This window comes from Leptidea sinapis, chromosome 16, assembly GCF_905404315.1.
Source record: "Leptidea sinapis chromosome 16, ilLepSina1.1, whole genome shotgun sequence".
Lineage (NCBI taxonomy): Eukaryota > Metazoa > Arthropoda > Insecta > Lepidoptera > Pieridae > Leptidea > Leptidea sinapis.
The window spans coordinates 5,520,244-5,540,042 of NC_066280.1; the positions used below are offsets into that span (position 1 = coordinate 5,520,244).

Sequence of the window (19,799 nt, forward strand, 5' to 3'; positions counted from 1 at the left end):
TTTTTTTTGACTTGGAATTATATTTTCTTAGGTACTGTATACATCAATTTTGAAGGGTTAAAATAAGCCTGCAAATTAAACCTGCTTTTAAATTTAGCCGAGTACGAGATAAAAAAAGGTGATCGTTTATATGGCCACCGGTCCTCGACACTAACCTATGCGAAACATAGCGGCACTAGGCCGCTGCTTCACGCCGGTATTCTGTGCGAGTGTGGTAATTAACCCGGACGAGTCTGGCCCGATTGTGCTGACGTCAAAAGACGGCAGCGTGACTCTCCCACTTCTAAAAAGCCCTTAGTCGCCTCTTACGACACCCATGGGCCTGGGACTCCCCTATTCTTTTTACGCTCCGGGAAAAGTACAGGGCAAAGTACATAATATAATAAAGCTTAACAATCTTAATATTTCCTCGGTCAATACGCTCGTGGTATCGGTAAGCAGTCGTGGCAGTGATTATGAAGTAAATTAGTACGCCTCATAATGTATCGCCATCTGTCACTGTTGGAGGTCAGTCGAGTACACTCATTTACGGGGCCGCTCATAGCAGATTTAATATGGTCAGTCTATCTCACTCCACCCTGGACGAAATGGCGCTCAATGGACTTTTGAAGTTCCTTAAAATACAATATAGTTTCCGAGGTACACACTTTTACAATTGAGGACCAGTCGCTGATCAGGTGGAATCTATAAATAAATTTAAATATTTTATTAAAAAATATCTATGATATAAAACTAACTACTCAAGCGGAATATATACGGGACTACATTACGTAAGTAAAGTCTGAGCAAAGTGTAAGTACGCTCTATAGATCCTAGCCTCATATTGAACTTCACTCACAAGCGATGCTATCTAAATCATTTCTCGATTGAACTACTTTAATCTACCATGTTGACACCGCCGAGAATGCATTTTACGTGATGCCCGAAAAACATACAAATATACCAAAAAAGGGACAGAAATGAAAAAGAAATGTCCTTTTACGTTGTATTACTTATTTGTACGTGTCCTGTTAAATTTGGGGAATTCACTGATTTTATTATATTATGTTATTTAAATTGTTTTTTTTTTATGGAATAGGAGGACAAACGAGCGTACGGGTCACCTGGTATTAAGTGATCACCGCTGCCCACATTCTCTTGCAACACCAGAGGAATCACAAGAGCGTTGCCGGCCCTTAAGGAAGGTTTACGCGCTTTTTTTGAAGGTATCCATGTCGTATCGTCCCGGAAACACCGCACAAGGAAGCTCAATCCACAGCTTTGTAGTACGAAGGAGAAAGCTCCTTGAAAACCGCACTGTGGAGGACCGCCACACATCTAAATGGTGGGGATGATATCCTAACTTGTGGCGTGTCGTGCGAAGGTGGAATTCAGCGGCAGGAATCAGGTTAATCAGCTCTTCAACAAGGAAGCTTAATCCACAGCTTTGTAGTACGAAGGAGAAAGCTCCTTGAAAACCGCACTGTGGAGGACCGCCACACATCTAGTTGGTGGGGATGATATCCTAACTTGTGGCGTGTCGTGTCGAAGGTGGAATCCAGCGGCAGGAATCAGGTTAAACAGCTCTTCGGAACACTCCCCGTGATAAATGCGGTAGAAGACACAAAATGAAGCGACGTCTCTACGCAATGCCAAGAGATCCAGCCGTTTATAGAGCACTGAGTCCCCGACAATTCGAGCTGCTCTATGTTGCACGCGGTCAAATGGATCGAGCAGATACTGGGGTGCACCAGACCAGAGATGACAGCAATACTCCATGTGTGGCCGGACCTGCGCTTTGTAGAGCGCTAGAATGTGGGCCGGCTTGAAGTATTGCCGTGCTCTATTGATGACGCCCAGCTTCTTCGAAGCCAATTTGGCTTTGCCCTCCAGATGGCCACGGAATTGGCAATTGCTCGAGATTTCGAGACCCAGTATTCCGATACTAGGCGCGGCTTTAAGAGAAGTGTTCTCGAAGAGCGGTAATACGACAAATGTGGTTTTTTTAGTGGTAAACGCGCAAACTTGAGTCTTCTGGGGGTTAAATTGGACTCGATAGAAGACACGACTTTTAACTTAAATAAGGAGCTCGTATGGCAGTGCAGTATTAAAACAAGAAAAACATTCAATCAACCCAAAACACACTCAAATTATGGTTAGAATTCTGACAACTAAGGGCCGATTTTTCAATCCTAAGATGTATCACCAGATAACTATCGAGAGAATAAAATTAACACACTGTTTATCTAACGATTAAAAGTTTTGAATTTTTCAATCGCTTTTTATCCAAAGAATAGTTTTCTGTGGTATTGTCGAAGCAACTTCACACTTCATACGTGCAAGCGAGATGGACATATATATTATTTAACGCATACGACAGAGAAAGGTCAAAGGATGCTTGTTTGACATTAGACATTTATCACAACAATTAATAACAAAAAACCTCTAATACACTCGTCTATTTGTTCAGTTTATTTCAATTTAAAATTGTTTTCGTTGTTGTTGAGGAAATGGATTTCTTCTTCAATCGCGAAGTCGTCAATTGTCTCAAAAATATCCATTATATTATAATTTCTACTATATTAGATAGTTATATCATAAATTACGTGTGTAGTCGTCAAAAGATGACAGTTATTAGATCTTTTGACATAGACTTTTGGCATAGATAATACACTTATAACTAGAGAATGACTACTACAAATATAGCCTAAAAAACTTAAAAACATGTCCTAATCATCCCACCGATAGCTCTTAACCGGCTCCCAAAGGGGCCGATAAATATAATCACCCGATATAGTATTAATTCGTTCGATAACTTCTATCCGCCTGTTGAAAAATTCGAAATTGCGCTATCTGTCGAATTTCTTTTATCTAGTTGTTTAACTGAGGATTGAAAAATCGGCCCTAATACTTTTTAATAACGGATTCTTTTTGCGTGGGCACTGTGGGGTTGAATTACGTTTTATTTATTTATGTTACTGTTACTATGATATTATCTTTATTATAACAATTGTTTTTATTTTAGATTTTATAGAGCACATTAACAAGCATGCTGTGTTTACTTCCAGAAGGAGCTAGTCGGCTCTACATGGTAATGTGTATAATATAGTGAACCAAATAAAAAACTCGTTGAAGTTATTCACCAATGAACGTCTTAATACAGATTTGGCACAACAACAACATCCACGTCTTCAGATGTTAACCTGTGATCACGATAACCACAGAAGCGCTGCCAGATGTTGAAGTAGGTCTACTCTCTACTAGATTTTTGTTTATGGAAAAGGAAGATAAACGAGCATACGGGTCATCTGATGTTAAGTGATCACCGCGGCCCAAATTCTCCTGTAACACCAGAGGAATCACAGGAGCGTTACCGGCCCATAAGGAAGGTATGTATGCGCTTTTTTTGAAAGTACCCATGACGTATAGTTTTCGTATCGTAAGATTTTCGCACAATAATTTCTTTTCTGTAATTTATCGCACAAAAATGTTATAAACACATTTCATTAGTACTACAACCCCGGATCATCCTAAAATTTTGGTAGGGGCATGAAGACCATATGGCTGGGGAGGTTGCAGCGGGCGGGAATGTAAGAATACAGAGTACCGTGGAGGCTCTTAGAAGACAATCCAGATTATCGGTGGAGGCGCGGCAGGTTCAAACCATGCAGGATTCTGGCGTGGATATGGAGTGGCAGACCTTTATTTGTGAACTAAAAGATGGAAGTATAATTTTTTCATATTTCACTAACCAAAGTAGTAATACAATATCAAATCATATATTAAAATATCACAAAAACAGTTGATGCTTTCGTTATATCACACAGCAGAAGGAAACTGTAGGTAAATTACACATTTGCCACATGTCTAAATATGTGGCATTTTAATGCTTACAAATAATCTTTTCTATATACAGTTTATTATATAGTAGGTAAGTATTATGCCATCAAAAACATAACTTGTAAAAAAACAAGTCTCGCAACTCAGTTCTTGTACCGTAACAATTTGTGAGATCCATGTAATACCAAGTCGGTCAATTTATTTAGTCCCTACTTAAGGGTCCTTCTGTATTAAGTTATTAGATAATTAGCTAACTTAGCAACATCTTATAGTGACCATATCAATATTGAAATTTTTTTGTGTTTTAAATAAACAAAATTCAGGCGTCAGGTCTTATCCATAATGTAGTTATAGCGGGTCGAAAATGGCTTGAACTGCTTCGAGAAAAGATTGGTACGGCCTTGCCACTTTATTTATCTGGAATTGGCGGGGGACTGCCGTGCATCAGATTTTTTAACTCAAGTTTATGTATCTTTACTATGCATTGTGATATACACACTTATAGAAAATCAAATGAGCAACGTGCAATAAATAAATGTAAAATTTCAATTCATTTTATACTTTATAACTTTGACATCATTTGTAACAACCTCTTAAGTATCACTAATTACCAAAAAAAAATATTTTTTGTGTGATTTGAATTTTGTTGTAGAAGCGAGGCAATTACCCCTCACTAATCTTGATCTTTTAATCAAGAATATGGCTGACTTACTCTTTGGGTATTACTACGTCTTTATAATTTTTAAATCAACGAATAGCGCAATAATGAATATAAAAATAAAACACAACCATGCAATAATTACCTATCTTAAGAAGTGCACATTACATAAATATATTTAAAGTTAAGTTAAGAATAATAATGACCCTTAAATTCATATTATTTTAGAGATGGCGTTTATCAAATAACAGATACAACCAAAGAAAAACTATGAAAAAGGAATATCTTATATCATATGTTTGCGTAGGATAATAAATAGGAGATCCATTGAAATCTGCACGTTTAATATAACGAAACCTCTGCAACCAATATACTTGATTTCAGACTTTCTCTCTTTAAAAATGAATGGACGCTCGAACACAGATTATCAAATGTTTCGAAGTGCATTGCAACTGGTGCTCGTATTTCCAGAGTTCAAATACAGTGTTAGAAATACGTGGATGAAATTGGACTGAAATATTCTATGCTTTATAAGACTGATTTGAAATTCATTGCTTAGATTCATATAGTTTATCTTGAAGCACCGGTGAAACATTTTTATATAAAAGATCTGAACTAAAATAAAAAAAAAATATAATTTATTTTCTAAAATATTTTTATACAACATGACTCTTTTGTTGTAAGCCTAAGAGATATAAATCTGCTCGCAGCGTGTTTTATCGCGCTAAGCACTTTATTTTGTGGGTATTTAATGACATTAAGCTGTTCGCTCGACTATGATACGCTGATTCGGATAGAGTTGGCTGGAGTCGACTAAGGTAGAAAATATTTCAGAGTAATAATTTATCTCTTTAAATGTTTTCTTTAATACATAATATAGTTAGGGTGTTTACAATTAAATAGACACAGACGTTAATAAACTAAATAAAAATGGCCCAACAGAAGACCAGCGTTGGTTATAAACCATCAAACATGCTGAGTTGAGACTATTTTGATACGTAAAGGAACTCATAGTATAAATAATGTTTCAGTTTTTTTTTGTTTATCTCTATCATAAGTTTTTTTAAAGTTATTTGTATTTTTGTGTAAGATACATTTCAAATAAACATTAAAAAAATAAGTGAATTTTAACATTCTCCGTCTGTCAACACGACCATAATACTGATCGTCAACGGTGTTTGTCCGGTCGTGGCTCCTGCCGGTACACACACATAGACGTGCCGACGTATCACACGACACTTGCAATACTATGTCAAAATTGGTCTCATATTATGAACTAATTCTGCAAAGCTTAGATAATTAATACGTCTAGATAGAGGCTCTTGCTGTTAGATATCGGATGAAAACAGGCCAGGTGTGCGTGACAAGCTACGTCTAACACTTGCAATTTGTGTTAGTGTGCGTGCATTGCTCAAAATAGAGGTTAGTTCTAAACTCAATTTTTGATTGCCTGCGGAAGCGCACTTTAAGACAATGGAGCATTGTTAAGCCGGACTTCTTTTAAGAAAACGAATTGTATCATATTGGAAGTTCCTATACATTTGTTGATATTTTGATACCTTTTTCACAAAACTATGGCACAGTCACTCCTTCATAGCTAATACCCCACCAAACCATCACTGAAGTCGGATAGTGCCCACGTTGCACTCTGTCGACTAATTAGGAAGCTTCCTTGGAGCTTTGAGCATAAGTACCGTCATTTTGTTTGTTAAGATTAAGAAGATTTGGCCAGACTAAGTATATTTAAACAAATCAAAATAATATTGTTTATATCAGACATTCTTCTTGATCGTGTACTAAAAACTAAAACCATCTGTTATCAGAATACCATTATACGTCAAAATAGATTAACGACACGTACACACCGCATGAGATATGACGTGCCGAATTCACACAACACCAACAGACGTGGATTATGTCCAACACTCAGGTCCAACATTGATAATTGATGAACTAGCATTACCTGATTTATTGTTCAAGGGATATTTGTAGGAATAACACGATAATATAACATAGAGATGTGCTGAAATAGTTGATGAATGGCGTGTTGTGATAACTATATCGGAAGACTTATTATAGTTATATTCTTTTTTATTCAAAAATGTAAAATGAAAGTTTTTTATTTTATTTATTATATTCATCTGACCATAGATGGATTTACAACATAGCAAACCCATTCAAATTCAATTATTTTTATTCAAAATTTTTTTTTTCAAAATTCAATTTTCTTTTCAGATTTATAAATTTATTAAATTCTGAGCTTTGTTTATTAGATAGAGGATACGATAAATATTTAAATATTATAATTATTTGTTTCACTCATTACTGCCAAAATAGCTTTCACGGAAAAAAAATATAGGAAGTTCATAATATCAGTGTTAGGAAAATACGTCCAAACGTTTGCTGAGAACTTTCCTTTTTGCGAATCGCGCTGCTGCCTGGTTTGTTATCATTCTACATAGTTAGTTTTAAAGCATTAATATCTCTTTCTTTATTGTTTTTTAAACATTTGTATTGTTATTTTTCTTTTCTTTATACAATGTTAATTGTCATATCTATTGTACTTGTAAAAAATTTGGTGGCAGTTTTTCGCAAATAAAAAATTTATTATTATATTATTATTATTATTATTAAAATAGTATATGAAATCACTTATTTATAGTCATAAACTACCACCAACTCGGAAATAATGAACATAAAAAACTCAGCGGGCTTTTTTTTTAATAAAATATCGATATAATGAAATTTATAATTTAAATTGATTGATTATGAATAGACATAGGTTATTGAAAATGGAAAAGCAGGAAATGGATTGAAATCTAAATTCGATATTCACAGATCGACTATTTTAACTTAATGAAAAAGCTATTGTTGATCTGATTTGATAGAATAAAAACTTGAAAAAAAATCTTGAAAGGAAATTTTACACGGAAACAAAACGAAACAAAATAAACCGTCCATAACCAATTTTGCATTAAAAAAGATATATAACATTACTGCATTAATAAGATAACATTAATTAATTAAAAATTAGAAATTAGAAAATTAAAATTAAATTATTTAGCTGATTGAGACCACCAGGTAGTTGTAAAATTGGGATTAAGTAATTTCTTTCGTAGAATTATTTGCTTATAAATTTGTCAAAAAAGTTCTGAAACGTTCGCGCTATTATCGATAAGACTACTGTGCACCCAGAAACTTTAACTGAGTGGGTCAACGACATGACAGCGATAAGTATAGGTGTGGAGTCAGTATTGACCCGAGGAATAGCTATGGTTTATTTCCTGTTTCTGCAAGACTTCTTGAGATCCATTTTGCGTGCAGGATTGGTAAGTCCCTCTCACCAACCCAACTTATTTTAGAAGTAACTGACTGTAACGTTGGTAGACTACTCAGATTGACCCGATATTTTTAAGGATTTTTGATTCCTTAATTAGGTGACAGTTAAATTTTTCACCCGAGAGGCTTACACTTAGGGCTGGACAAACACTGTAAACTATCTAAAATTGGTATTAAAAGGTGTTATTTTGGAATTCAATTACTATTGAGTGGAATTAACACTAACGATCATCTGGTATAACAGTATAAACTTCACATACAGTTAGTCTGTTGATATTGTTGAAAAAATATGTGTGTACCAGAGTGTGAAGTTAAACTTCTATATTATGATATATCATTTTTCTACTATTTACAACTTCATAGAAATTGGGTAGCTATTGTAAGCTTGTTAAGTATTAAATCAAAGTTATTTTAATATTATAGACATTTATACAAACATATTAAATACACGCTCACGGTTTGGATTTATCAAAGGAAATAATATATAATGACTCTCACTTATATTATAATTAGCTTATAAATTGTAATTTGGATAAATCTTTTTATTTTATCACATTCAAACTAATATATTATTGTTAACGACACTGAATACTTTGATATAAAAACAACATGGCGCATAACCGAAAATCATGACGACATTGATATAAACATTCTCTGCTTTGTCAATAAAAAAGTTTCAAGTCAATATTTTAGTATAATCATTACAAAGGAAGATTTGAGGATGAAAAATGGTGTCTTTTTATTGAGTAGGTATCAGTTAAGAAAAGATTTTACTAAAAGGGTTCTAACGGGGTTAAATTGGGTTTTAAATGTTGGATTAAAGTCTTATGAAGTTCGACTGTAGTGGTATTGGTAGTGTTGTATAAGTACCTTTATAATTACGAGTAAAATACCTTTGACACCTACGCCTTTCGATGATAAAATTATGAAAAAAAAAATGTTATACTTAGTTATTTAGAACTGGGATTGCTTGATGGAGGCAAGACAGCTCATTCTGCTTTCAAATTATCTTTGAATATAGAATATTGAAAATAGAATTTGCCTATACCTCAAAGTTAGCGCTCCAATTATATCAATGCGGATTCTAAGCCCTCCAAAATTTTGCAATGGAACCAGACTTCAGGTTGCATAAACATGTGATCGAAGCCACCATTTTTACTGGCGTCAACCAAGGGAAAATAGTCTTTCTCGCTAGGATTCCCTTGATACCATCGGATTTCTAATTTGAATTGAAACGTATGCTATTTCCAGTTAAACTATGATATCCGATGACAATTAATAAAGCACAGGGCCAAACTTTGAAACTAGCCGGTATAGATCACAGAAATGATTGTTTCTTGCATGGCCAGTTGTATGGGGCGTGCTCCAGAGTCAGTGCACCAGATTTTTCTTCAACCCAACAGAAGAACAATAAATGTTGTTTACAGGGAAGTTTTAAAAAAATATGGCTGTCAATTCTTTTTTCCATACCATCGGATTGCCAATTGCAATTTAAACGTAGCAACGATTTCTTGTTAAGATAATATGCTTTTCGATAATCTTTAAATAATAATAAGGCAGAATCAAACTTTGAAAACAGCCGGTGTACATCTCAGAAATTGTTTCTTTCACGACCAGTACCTACGTAGAGGCTTATAACAATATTTGAATTGAAGTTTTGTTTACGGGGAAGATTGGAAAAAATGGAACTGTCAGCACTTTATTCAAAAATAAAAAAATGTAAACTGCGACCTCTTTAGGTATGGACTATGAAGTGCGGTTTTTACTAGCGGTAGGACTTCATTTGTCGATAAGTTTGATTGCCCTTCCAGCAAAAAAATCTGATATTTTGCGGGAACAAAGTCGCGGGCAACTGCAAGTTACTTATAAAAGGAATATCATTAAATGAAACAAATAATTCAAATTATTTATTTGTATATTTTCTTTCGAATTTAAAAATGATATTTTATTTGCTTCACAATGTAATCTTCTAGTTCCTTACTAGCTCTCAGTAGATGAATCATCCACAATAGGTTCTGCATCAGCTTTGCAAACGCCTTTGTGGGCAAATGTTGCACCGCGACAGTCACATCTGCAGTATGAAAAGTAAGCATAATTAAAATAGAAATAATTATTGTGACAATATAATATCGCTTAGAAATAGGCGCATTAAGGTATTTATTTATTAAATAATTAACAATCTCATCGATGTATCTTACCTATGTATAACCACGTATCGTAGCCATGTTAGGGCTATTACAATTATTTGTCATAAGACGTACTCTTCTTAATTATAAATTTCCTTTCTTGTAAAGGAAGTGTTCGACTTCTCAATGACTGCTTGTTCTGGTGTGCAGACGTTATATGTGTGGACCTGACTTTCCTCAGTCAGTTGACGTGTAAGATAACTTTAAAGTTACAGGATTTAGCAGCACCGATAGAGGAGGCGGTGCTCATTCAGAATGGCGATACACCTGCCCTTATATACGAGTATAATATACTAAGAATAGTGAAAAATACATAAAAGAGTTTCCTTCGATAAGTGATCACCGCCGGCCACACTCTCTCTTGTAATACAGCCACCTCAGGGGCGTTACTATGTTTTAAATTGATGGTACGCACTTCTTATCTTATTTATATTTTGTTCATAATATTTTAAAAATGATATAACTCTCCTTTACATATATATATATATATATATATATATATATATATATATATATATAATAGGCGTTATGTTTATCATAATTGATTATTCAGAATACTTACATGCATCTGTTTCTATATGTCTGTCCATTAGTGGCACAGACAGGAATGTATAAAGAATCGCACGCTAATTCACAGAAGAGTTTTGATTTAGCACTTGCCCAAGCAACGATTGATAAGATCGCTGTAATAACTGAAATAAATGTTTAGTTCTTTAAATATTAGCATGACATTTAAAATGAAGAAAACGGTCTATGAATAAAGTTGTAAGTTGTAATGCGATAGGTACCGTAGAGAGATGTGAAGCGATGCTACGCGGCGCCGCTCTAATGCGGTCAAACTTTTATAATCACTCTGGTAAATTGTGCACTGACTCTTGGTCATTTGGTCAATTATAAGAGTACATTAAATACGTACTATTATAAATACACTTATGTTTGAATAAAACAAAATATGTAATGAAGATTTTGATTGGAGATTTACTGAATATAAAATCTAAGAAAAGCTTTTACAGTTGCTGTTTCATATTACATTAAACTTTGTATTTTCAGTTGAAATACTAAAATACTTTCAAATTATATAAAATTAATAATTTGAAATACATAATAATGGTGATTATCAAAATCCAGTAACTTATTATGAAAAGCTCATAACGAAAAAATTAAAATTGAAATATTATTTATCACAGAGATGTTTATTTCCTTAAAAATTTTTTAAAATTTTTTATGAGATTACAAATAGCGCAAAAACCTCTAAAGCACAAAGATGTTATTAATATCAATTAAATATAAACAATAATAATTTTAAAGGTTAAGATCAAACGGTGGAAGCAAATAGATAATACTTACAAAGTAATAGTTTCATGGCTAGTGGTTTTATTTCCTTCTATCAACGTGTCACACAATGAAGAGACTTCGAGACGAGTAGTAGTATTATAAACCTACTTCGACTGTCTTATATAGGTATGGTATACAAGGAAATAATTACAATTATAATTAGTTTTTTTTGGAATTATTATATTTTATCATTAAAATTAATCGTTTACACATTAACTTAAATGATAAATATAATATTATGTTCAGCTTATCGCGCTATGAAAGTATAATTTATGTTCAATTAAAGTAAATACCACACAAGTCATAACCAGCCTAATAAGCAACAGGGCAGAGGGTGCTAAGAATCCACGGGTTCGGTAAAGTTTTAAACGAATACTATAGGCCCTGGCAACATATACTGTCAAGTGACTGCGGATCGACGAGAAGTTAGAGGAGCTGGAGGAAGCTTGATCAAACTACGATGGGACGTCGTTCTTATCTGAAGTCCGAAGACAGGGTCAAGTCTCGAATCTCTTAAATTCCGGACACCTGCTCTACTTCCGGGAGAGCGACCAACTGTCCCACGGTGGTGTCGGATTCCTCGTCCAAAGTCGGTAGTCAGCAACGTGAAGTTGAGGTGCGGAGCGTTGAAGGTCATTCAGGTTTATGCTTCTACTTCGACACACTCTGACGAGGAGGTGAAGACCATGTATGAGTGCCGGCGATGAGTTGTGAGTGGGGCAATTTGGTTATGGACATCGAAACGCCCGAGGCTTTATGCTGGCTGACTTCATGGAGATGAACTCCTTCAACAAGCCCGAGCAACGCATTTGGATTTGGATTAGACCCGATCATGCTGCATAAAATAAGATTGACTTCATCAAAAGTCAGATATTGATGTCTCTGTGATAAACTCAGTGAAAATTCGGAGTGATCACCGCATAGTAAGAGGCACATTGAATATCAATCCAAACCTGGATGGGTCTCGACTGGTGAAGTCTACACACCCATCCAGAACCTAAACCCGGTAAACTTTCAACTCTGTGGATGAGAACGAGTATAATAAAAGGTTCGTGGATGCTGTTCAAATGGCCGAGTCGAAGGTCTTCAAGGCCAGCCGTCCAAAAGAACCGGAAAAATAGTAGATTCTACCCATATTCTATAGATGGATGTAAGACGTCAAATGAACCTTAAGTCCCCGGACGATGCTTCCCAGTACGAAATAGACAGATCTTCAAGTCATTGACTCGCGATATACGCCGCTACAATACAGATTGTATGAAGGCGGCCATAGAGCTTAACAAATACTCCAAAGTATACGCATGAGATTTGTCTATTGGGCAAAGCCAACTGAACAAAGGTTATTATAGCATAAACGATTTTCTTAATGACACCACGGACTGGGAATAAAGCGAACACCCTCAGGCTCTTTAATTATAAATGTTTATTGTACGATATAACATTGTAATCCATATTTTATATTTAAAAAAAAAAGCCCACTGAGTTTCTTGCGCCCATTCTTCTCAGGTCTGAGGCAGTCTCTTTTGAATGGGTGGTAGTTTTTGACGTTCAATAAGTGATCTTAAATCCTATTTTGAATAAAAATATTTGAATTTGAATTTGACGAAGCTGAAGACCGGTGGCGATAAGCTCGTTGTGTCATAACTCGAACTTTTGAAGAATGTCGAGATATTGTACATTGATATTGTAATCTGTTACAGGACAAGTCAGTACTTAACTAAAAGAAACTATTTTATACAAACTGTAAATTTAATATATTGAAAGATTGTAAAGAGGTCTAGTATCTATATCTTCTATATATATACCTATATAAATAAGAGATTTCCACACATAATTGAATCACGAAATGACAGAAAATACAAAGCCTACAATTTTGGAATTTTAATGGTAGATTATTTTTAAGTGGTCGCTAAATACCTTTATTTATTTACATGTGTGTGGATTGATGCATCTACTGTGCCACTGCCTACTATATTGTTGATCCAGACTGTACTCAATAACTCTTGTTTATTACGTATTAATTTACATTTTTTTGAGTATTTGTAGTTTGAGTATTATTGCTGCATCACTTTACATATATTGTAACTGAAATGATTTGAGAGTGAGTGATTGTCACAATAAGTTTCTTGCCACTTCTTCTTATTCTCAACCCTCAAGGGCGGTGATTATTTTATTATTGTTTACTTGAGTGCTCGTACCAGGTTCCGTCATGCTCGCTTAAATGTCACTGCTTGTGGCGGTGACATGGTACGGGTCGCCCCCTTCCCTAAAATATGGGTGAGGGAGGCGATGGCTGGCTCATGCGTCATGCCCGTGAACGGGCGCTGCTTGTGGTGGCAGGATGATCCTGTTGCCGGAGACTCGGTTTCAGATTTTTAACTTATTTATATTATTTATAATCGCTTATAAAATGCTCTTAGAATACCATTATTTATTTAAGGTGTGTGTGGATGATGCAGCTACTGGACTCAATAACTATTGTATTAATTTACATTTCCTTTTTGGACTTACTCGTGTAAGGCATTGACTATTTGACGTTTGAGTATTATTGTTGTCATTTTACATATTATATTGTAATTTAAATGATTTGTAAATCGATGGAAACGTAAGTCTTGATATAAAGGAGTGGCAATGAATTTCTTGCTAGTTATTCTCATTAGCTCAACCCTTTACGAAGTAGCGGTAAATTAAATAAGAAATAGTCAATTTTACAACGAGAGCACAAAACGAACCATTTTTATCCGAGACTTTTAGCAAGCCGAGCCGAAGGCGAGGGCTGATAGTAATGTCGAGGATAAAATAGTTCGTTTTGTGGACGAGTTATAAGCTCTGCTTTTCATTTCGATTGCGAGAAAATATGGACATTTTATCAATTTTACCAAATTTGACGAAATTAATAAACGCACGAAAACACAAGACCCGCCGCATTTTTTTAAATTTACGACATTGATATTAGGCTTGGGCTCCAGACCTATACAGCCTACTATTAAACAATTTTTTTAATATATATATATATTTTTAATTAATTAAATAACCTACCGTATTTTAATTTAAATTTTAATATCTTTTATGTCTTAAAAAACACATGAGGCAAATAAATTAAAGTAAATATTATAAAATAACAAATTCTATCTCTGAAATTTTTATTATGTATGGCTGTATGGCTCATTTTCTTTGCCTTAATATATTTATGAGTAGAAACTTTAACACTTTTTTGCACTTGTGAAAAGTGCAGCCTATATCGTTCACAAATAAGCAATTTCAGAGCATGAGAAGTGAAAAATATTTTTTTTGCCATTGACATAAGTGTCATTTACGTGACCTACATGAATAAAGTGATTTTGATTTTGGTTTCTTTAGAGACGTGAAAATCGACTTTTAGCTGTAAATAACAAAACTCTGTATAATTCATTTTGGGAAATCCCCTTTTAAGGGACCACCCATTTTACCAATAATAGAGGGAGAAAGCTTGTATAGAAAAGTTGTAACTATAGTTATTTCAACATGAAATTAGAAATGTAGGTTCTTTACAGGGGGTAAGTGCAAGAAAAAAGGATGCTATGAAAATCCCCCACCCCAAACGGTGAAAGGGGGGTTCGAAGGTTGTATGAAAGTCCTTTTTTTTGAAGTTAGAGTGAATATGGACATTTAAGTTACTAGCTTTTAATAATAAAATCTGTGTAAGTCATTCTGGGATATACCCTTTTAAGGGTGATAGGTTTTAATTATTTAATTTGGATTAGGTGAAAATAGGGGGGTAAAGTAAGTATAGAAATGTAGCAACTATAGTTATTTCAGCATAAAATTGAAATTTGAAATGTAAGTTCTTCATAGGGAGCAAGTGCAAGAAAAAGTATGCTGTGAAAATCCCCCACCCCAGACGAGGTGAAATGGGGGTTGCAAAGTGGCATGGAAGTTCTATGGTTAGTTACCCGAAATATTTTACGAAAACCCTCCTAAGGGGATGAAATTGAGTTTGAAATGTTGGATGAAAGTCTTATGAAGTTCAGCTGTACTGGTATTTTTTGCAAAGGTACCTTTATAATTAAAACACCTTTGACACATACGCCAGGGATTGCTGGAGAAAGAGCTATTCTAAGAAACGACTCAACCAACAGTATTGATAATTTTTTAGTTAGTTCAAATAAGATATGAATATTTAGACACTGTATTGGAGGTCGATGATGCTGTGCACATCCTATATCCCAAAGTTGGCGCTCCAATTATTTTAATGCTCAACCTAAGCACTTCAAAGCTTTGCAATGGAACCAGACTTCAGGTTGCATAAACATGTGATCGAAGCCACCAGTTTTACTAGCGTCAACCATGGGGAAACAGTCTTTATCGCAAGGATTCCCTTGATACCATCTTGTTACCAATTGAAATTTAAACATAGCAACAACTTCTGGTTAAGAAATTATGCTACTCGATAATCTTAATATAATAATAAAGCCAGAATCAAACTTTGAAAACAACCGGTACACATCTCAACAATATGTAAATTGAAATTTCGTTTACGGGGTAGTTTGAAAAAATAGAACTGTCAGCTCTTTATTCCAAAAAAATGTAAATATCGACCTCTTTAGGTATGAAGTGCGGTTTTTACTAGCGGTAGGACTTTTGTCGATAACTTTAATTGCCCTTCCAACAGGAGAATAAAATCATTGAAAATCAGAAATTATGCGCGGAGGATGATTTCACTAGCCCTTAAGATTTTGATTACTTAAGTAAAAAGGTAAAATCGAATATACTAAAAATAAAATAAATACATAGCTTTTTAAGTTTAACTATTCCATGGAATCCAAATATAGCTGTGTAGATATTAGAACTGAAATAATAGTGTGTGTGTTTAATACCGCACGGCAGAAGTAATACGTCATTGGTAAATATATAATTAGTAATGCATTACCAGAATAAATGAGAAACATGTCATAAAAAAAAGTTATTATTTATTTAATTCTACACTTAAAATAAAATTGTTTCTCTTCGTTTTCGTATTCTACAAAGGATACACTAGGTTTTCAATACCTAAAAATAGAAATAAAAATATTATTTTTTTTTTGAATATTTAATGTTATACCATCAACTCACAACACACACTAACCCCATAATGTAAACAAAAAAGTTTTTTAAATAATTATTGTTACGTACCAATAACAACTATTAAATTAATAATGATTATTATTAAGTGTTTATATAATATCTAAACACAGCAACACAACAGCGAAGAGCAGCTGACTGTATCTTTCTCGCTCGGGTTCAATCGGCGGTCCCGAGTTCACCCGATCGAGCACCTGAGAGCGTGACGGATCAGGATTACCTACTTAACTTTAACCTTTTACTACGAAAAAACATGTATGCGGGGCGCCAAAAGAAAATTTCACTTCAAAAATTATTATGTAATACAATACCCACTTCTTAAATGGAATACAAACAAAATATGCTATGCAAGGATTTTTAAGATAACATAATATATAAATGTATGAGCCTAACATCTGCAAAATTCATATTATTGATTTTGTGTTTTACTTCTTGAATTACTGTTACCAATAACATTTTATTTTTCAAAACTCCAGGGTGAGATTCCAGAACTGAGTACAGGTATTTCTTTCAGTGTATAAATGCGGTTTTCCTTGTCACAACTTTTACTGACGAGCCTGTATACTCGCATATACTATAGACGCAGTGATTTGACAAACTGTATCTGAACATCTGTAGAAATTAAATGGTAATTTAATACTTGCAAATTTGAAACTAAGCCCATTAATTTCATTATTCTAATTCAATTTCATGATACTCGAATATTACTCATACAACTTCACAATAACGGTATTCATTACCATGTAAGCTCGTTGCATGTAAATTGCTAGTTCGTACTCACACTAAAGCGCATTAAACTTTTTCAATTTCGAGGTAATTATAAAAGTTGTGAATTAACAATAACCTTATTTTGTCGGGTTTGTACTAAAATTATGTTATTGGAACTAAATTAGGAGTATTGTTTATTGTGTCTGTAGCTTTTTACATATAATAATGACGTTTTATGTACATATGGAAATATCAGTAAACAGTGGTTAAAGACAATGTAAGCACCCTTTTCTCCTTGTCGTGTGTCAGCTGTGTGTGAAGCACCATGTCTAAGTGTGCTATAAAGAAAGTGCTCAAATAATACGTTATCGACGCAAAACACAGATGGTGTGACTTATCACCGGTAAGTTTATTTTATTTATATAAGATGGGCTGGCAATAAGCGTCAATAATTTATTAGAACGAATATTTTTTCATTAAAAATGGTACAATTTTTGATAAGTATTCACATCCCTTTCTCTCCCGCTAGTCAGAATCAGACAGATGAAAGGACGCAACCAGTACACAGTAAGAAATGAAAACTATAGACATATGATGTCACTGGCCCATAAATGTGAACGCCTTACAAGAATCTGAATAATTACAAACTAGTGCTATTTACACGGTATCACAGACGTGTGTATGTGTGCATCTTAAAATATCGCAAGAGTTCTGAACACTTCATTTACCAAAAACATACCCTGGAAAAGATATCTAAGTCGAAAAGACCAGTATACTGAATTATTATATGTAGATAATGATAATATATTAGAGTTTTGTTTCTCTCATCATCGGTAGCCTTAACTTATTAGACCCAATTCTATTTAGTTAATGCGTTAAGAAGTAACAAATATACAACAAATAATAAATGAACATAAAAACTTTCGCCTTTATAATATAAGTGTGATTTTTGATAAAAAAATAACGTAAAAAACCACCGACTGAACAGATTCTGATCAGAAAATAGGGACAAACTGACAAATAAAAAACTTATAGCAACCTTTTTTTTCGTCAGGGTTTAAAAAAATACTTAGCTGCTACTCCACTGATGTCACTGTCCAAATCGGCCTCTAAATTCAAAATACGCAGCTTACACTGAAAAAATGGTTGCATTGCTGCCTATTGACCAATAATATCTTAAGCAACTGGAGTAAACGCAGAAATGGCAGTCGAAGCTAATTATGGTGTCATTTGTGGCATGTGCCATATTTCGGGATTGCTTTTGTATGACGTGCATTGTCTATATGTATAGAACGTTATTGCATATATTACTTCTGTATGATTATAACTAAATTTAATCATAACGGCATAGCCGTTTTTAATAAAACTCTCGTCCTCGCATCTCTGGGTTATTTTAAAAACATTTCTTCAAGTATTGAGCATTTGATAGTGAAACGTTGTGTTTGTGCTGTTATTATATTTTTAATAAAATACTGTCAAAATAAAAGATCTTTAATTTCAATAAACCTGTAAGACTGAACGTCTTCATTTTCATCAAAGTTTCAGAAATTTAAGCATTATTAAGAGTGATGGCCCTTAACAACCATTAACAATAACTTAAAGCTAAGCACATGCTGTTGATTCATAATCTACATGTTTATTCATAATCTCCAAATACTACCAAAAGAAGCTGATAATCGTAATAAATTGGTAAATCAATCATGGTTCAGTCGTATTGATGACCGATCTAATGAAACAATAATATTTATTCAGCACTTGGGTTTTAGCATTCACTTATACTTGTCAAAAATTGTAAATAGAAAAATCTGTAGTGACGATTCAAATGCGCATAGTTTAAGCCTGATTGAATAAAGTTTTTTTGACTTTCACTTATTATGTCATTGTGACAGTATGTATTTCTCTTTGCGTTTCACTAAACAACCACGCGCTTTTGTCATTCAGGTCATTATTTACAATGTAATAAGAATTTTTAATTAAGATGTTCTTGATTACTGATATAATATATCTACAAAAGGGCAATTCTTGCAGGCAAATTGGTATTTTATTATAAATCACACCCACTCCCACAAAAGAAGAATGTACTTTTTGCAGACGATAATAATCATTAATGGCACTGCCAGTGGGTCTTAAATTTTTGAACAACAAAAAGATAATCCAAAATATCCATTTTTAACATCAGGCATACTCAGGGACTGTCAATGGAGGTGAAAACATTAAGCTTTACATATAAATCATTAACGTGTCACTATATGAAATTATGGGTGATAGTGATAAGCGATACAAGCTCTCCATTAAAATGCAGTGTCGCTCAGGATTCTTAAAAAATTAACGAAATTCTGAGAGGCACCGCGATCCTCACTTTGAGACAAAGTCTTACAAGCTCAATATTTTTTTTTAGGAATAGGAGGACAAACGAGCGTACGGGTCACCTGGTGTTAATTGATCACTGCCGCCCACAAACTCTTGCAACACGAGAGGAATCGCAGGAGCGTTGCCGGCCATTAAGGAAGGTATACGCGCTTTTTTTGAAGGTAGCAATGTCGTATCGTCCGCACAAGACAGCTCATTCCACAGCTTTGGAGTAAGTACGTGGAAGAAAGCTCCATGAAAACCGCACTGTGGAGGACCCCCACACATCCAGATGGTGGGGATGA

At 34.2% G+C, this 19,799-nt stretch overlaps 1 long non-coding RNA gene across 1 annotated transcript; it reads right to left on the bottom strand.

Annotated features, from left to right (window-relative positions):
• Positions 1-9,713: 9,713 nt before the first annotated feature.
• On the bottom strand, positions 9,714-11,456 carry LOC126968844 (uncharacterized). The gene is made up of 3 exons (XR_007730295.1): positions 11,350-11,456; positions 10,565-10,694; positions 9,714-9,887 (listed from the first exon to the last, which is right to left on the bottom strand). It is a non-coding gene; the product is annotated as an uncharacterized LOC126968844 (long non-coding RNA).
• Between the last annotated feature and the right edge of the window lie 8,343 nt (positions 11,457-19,799).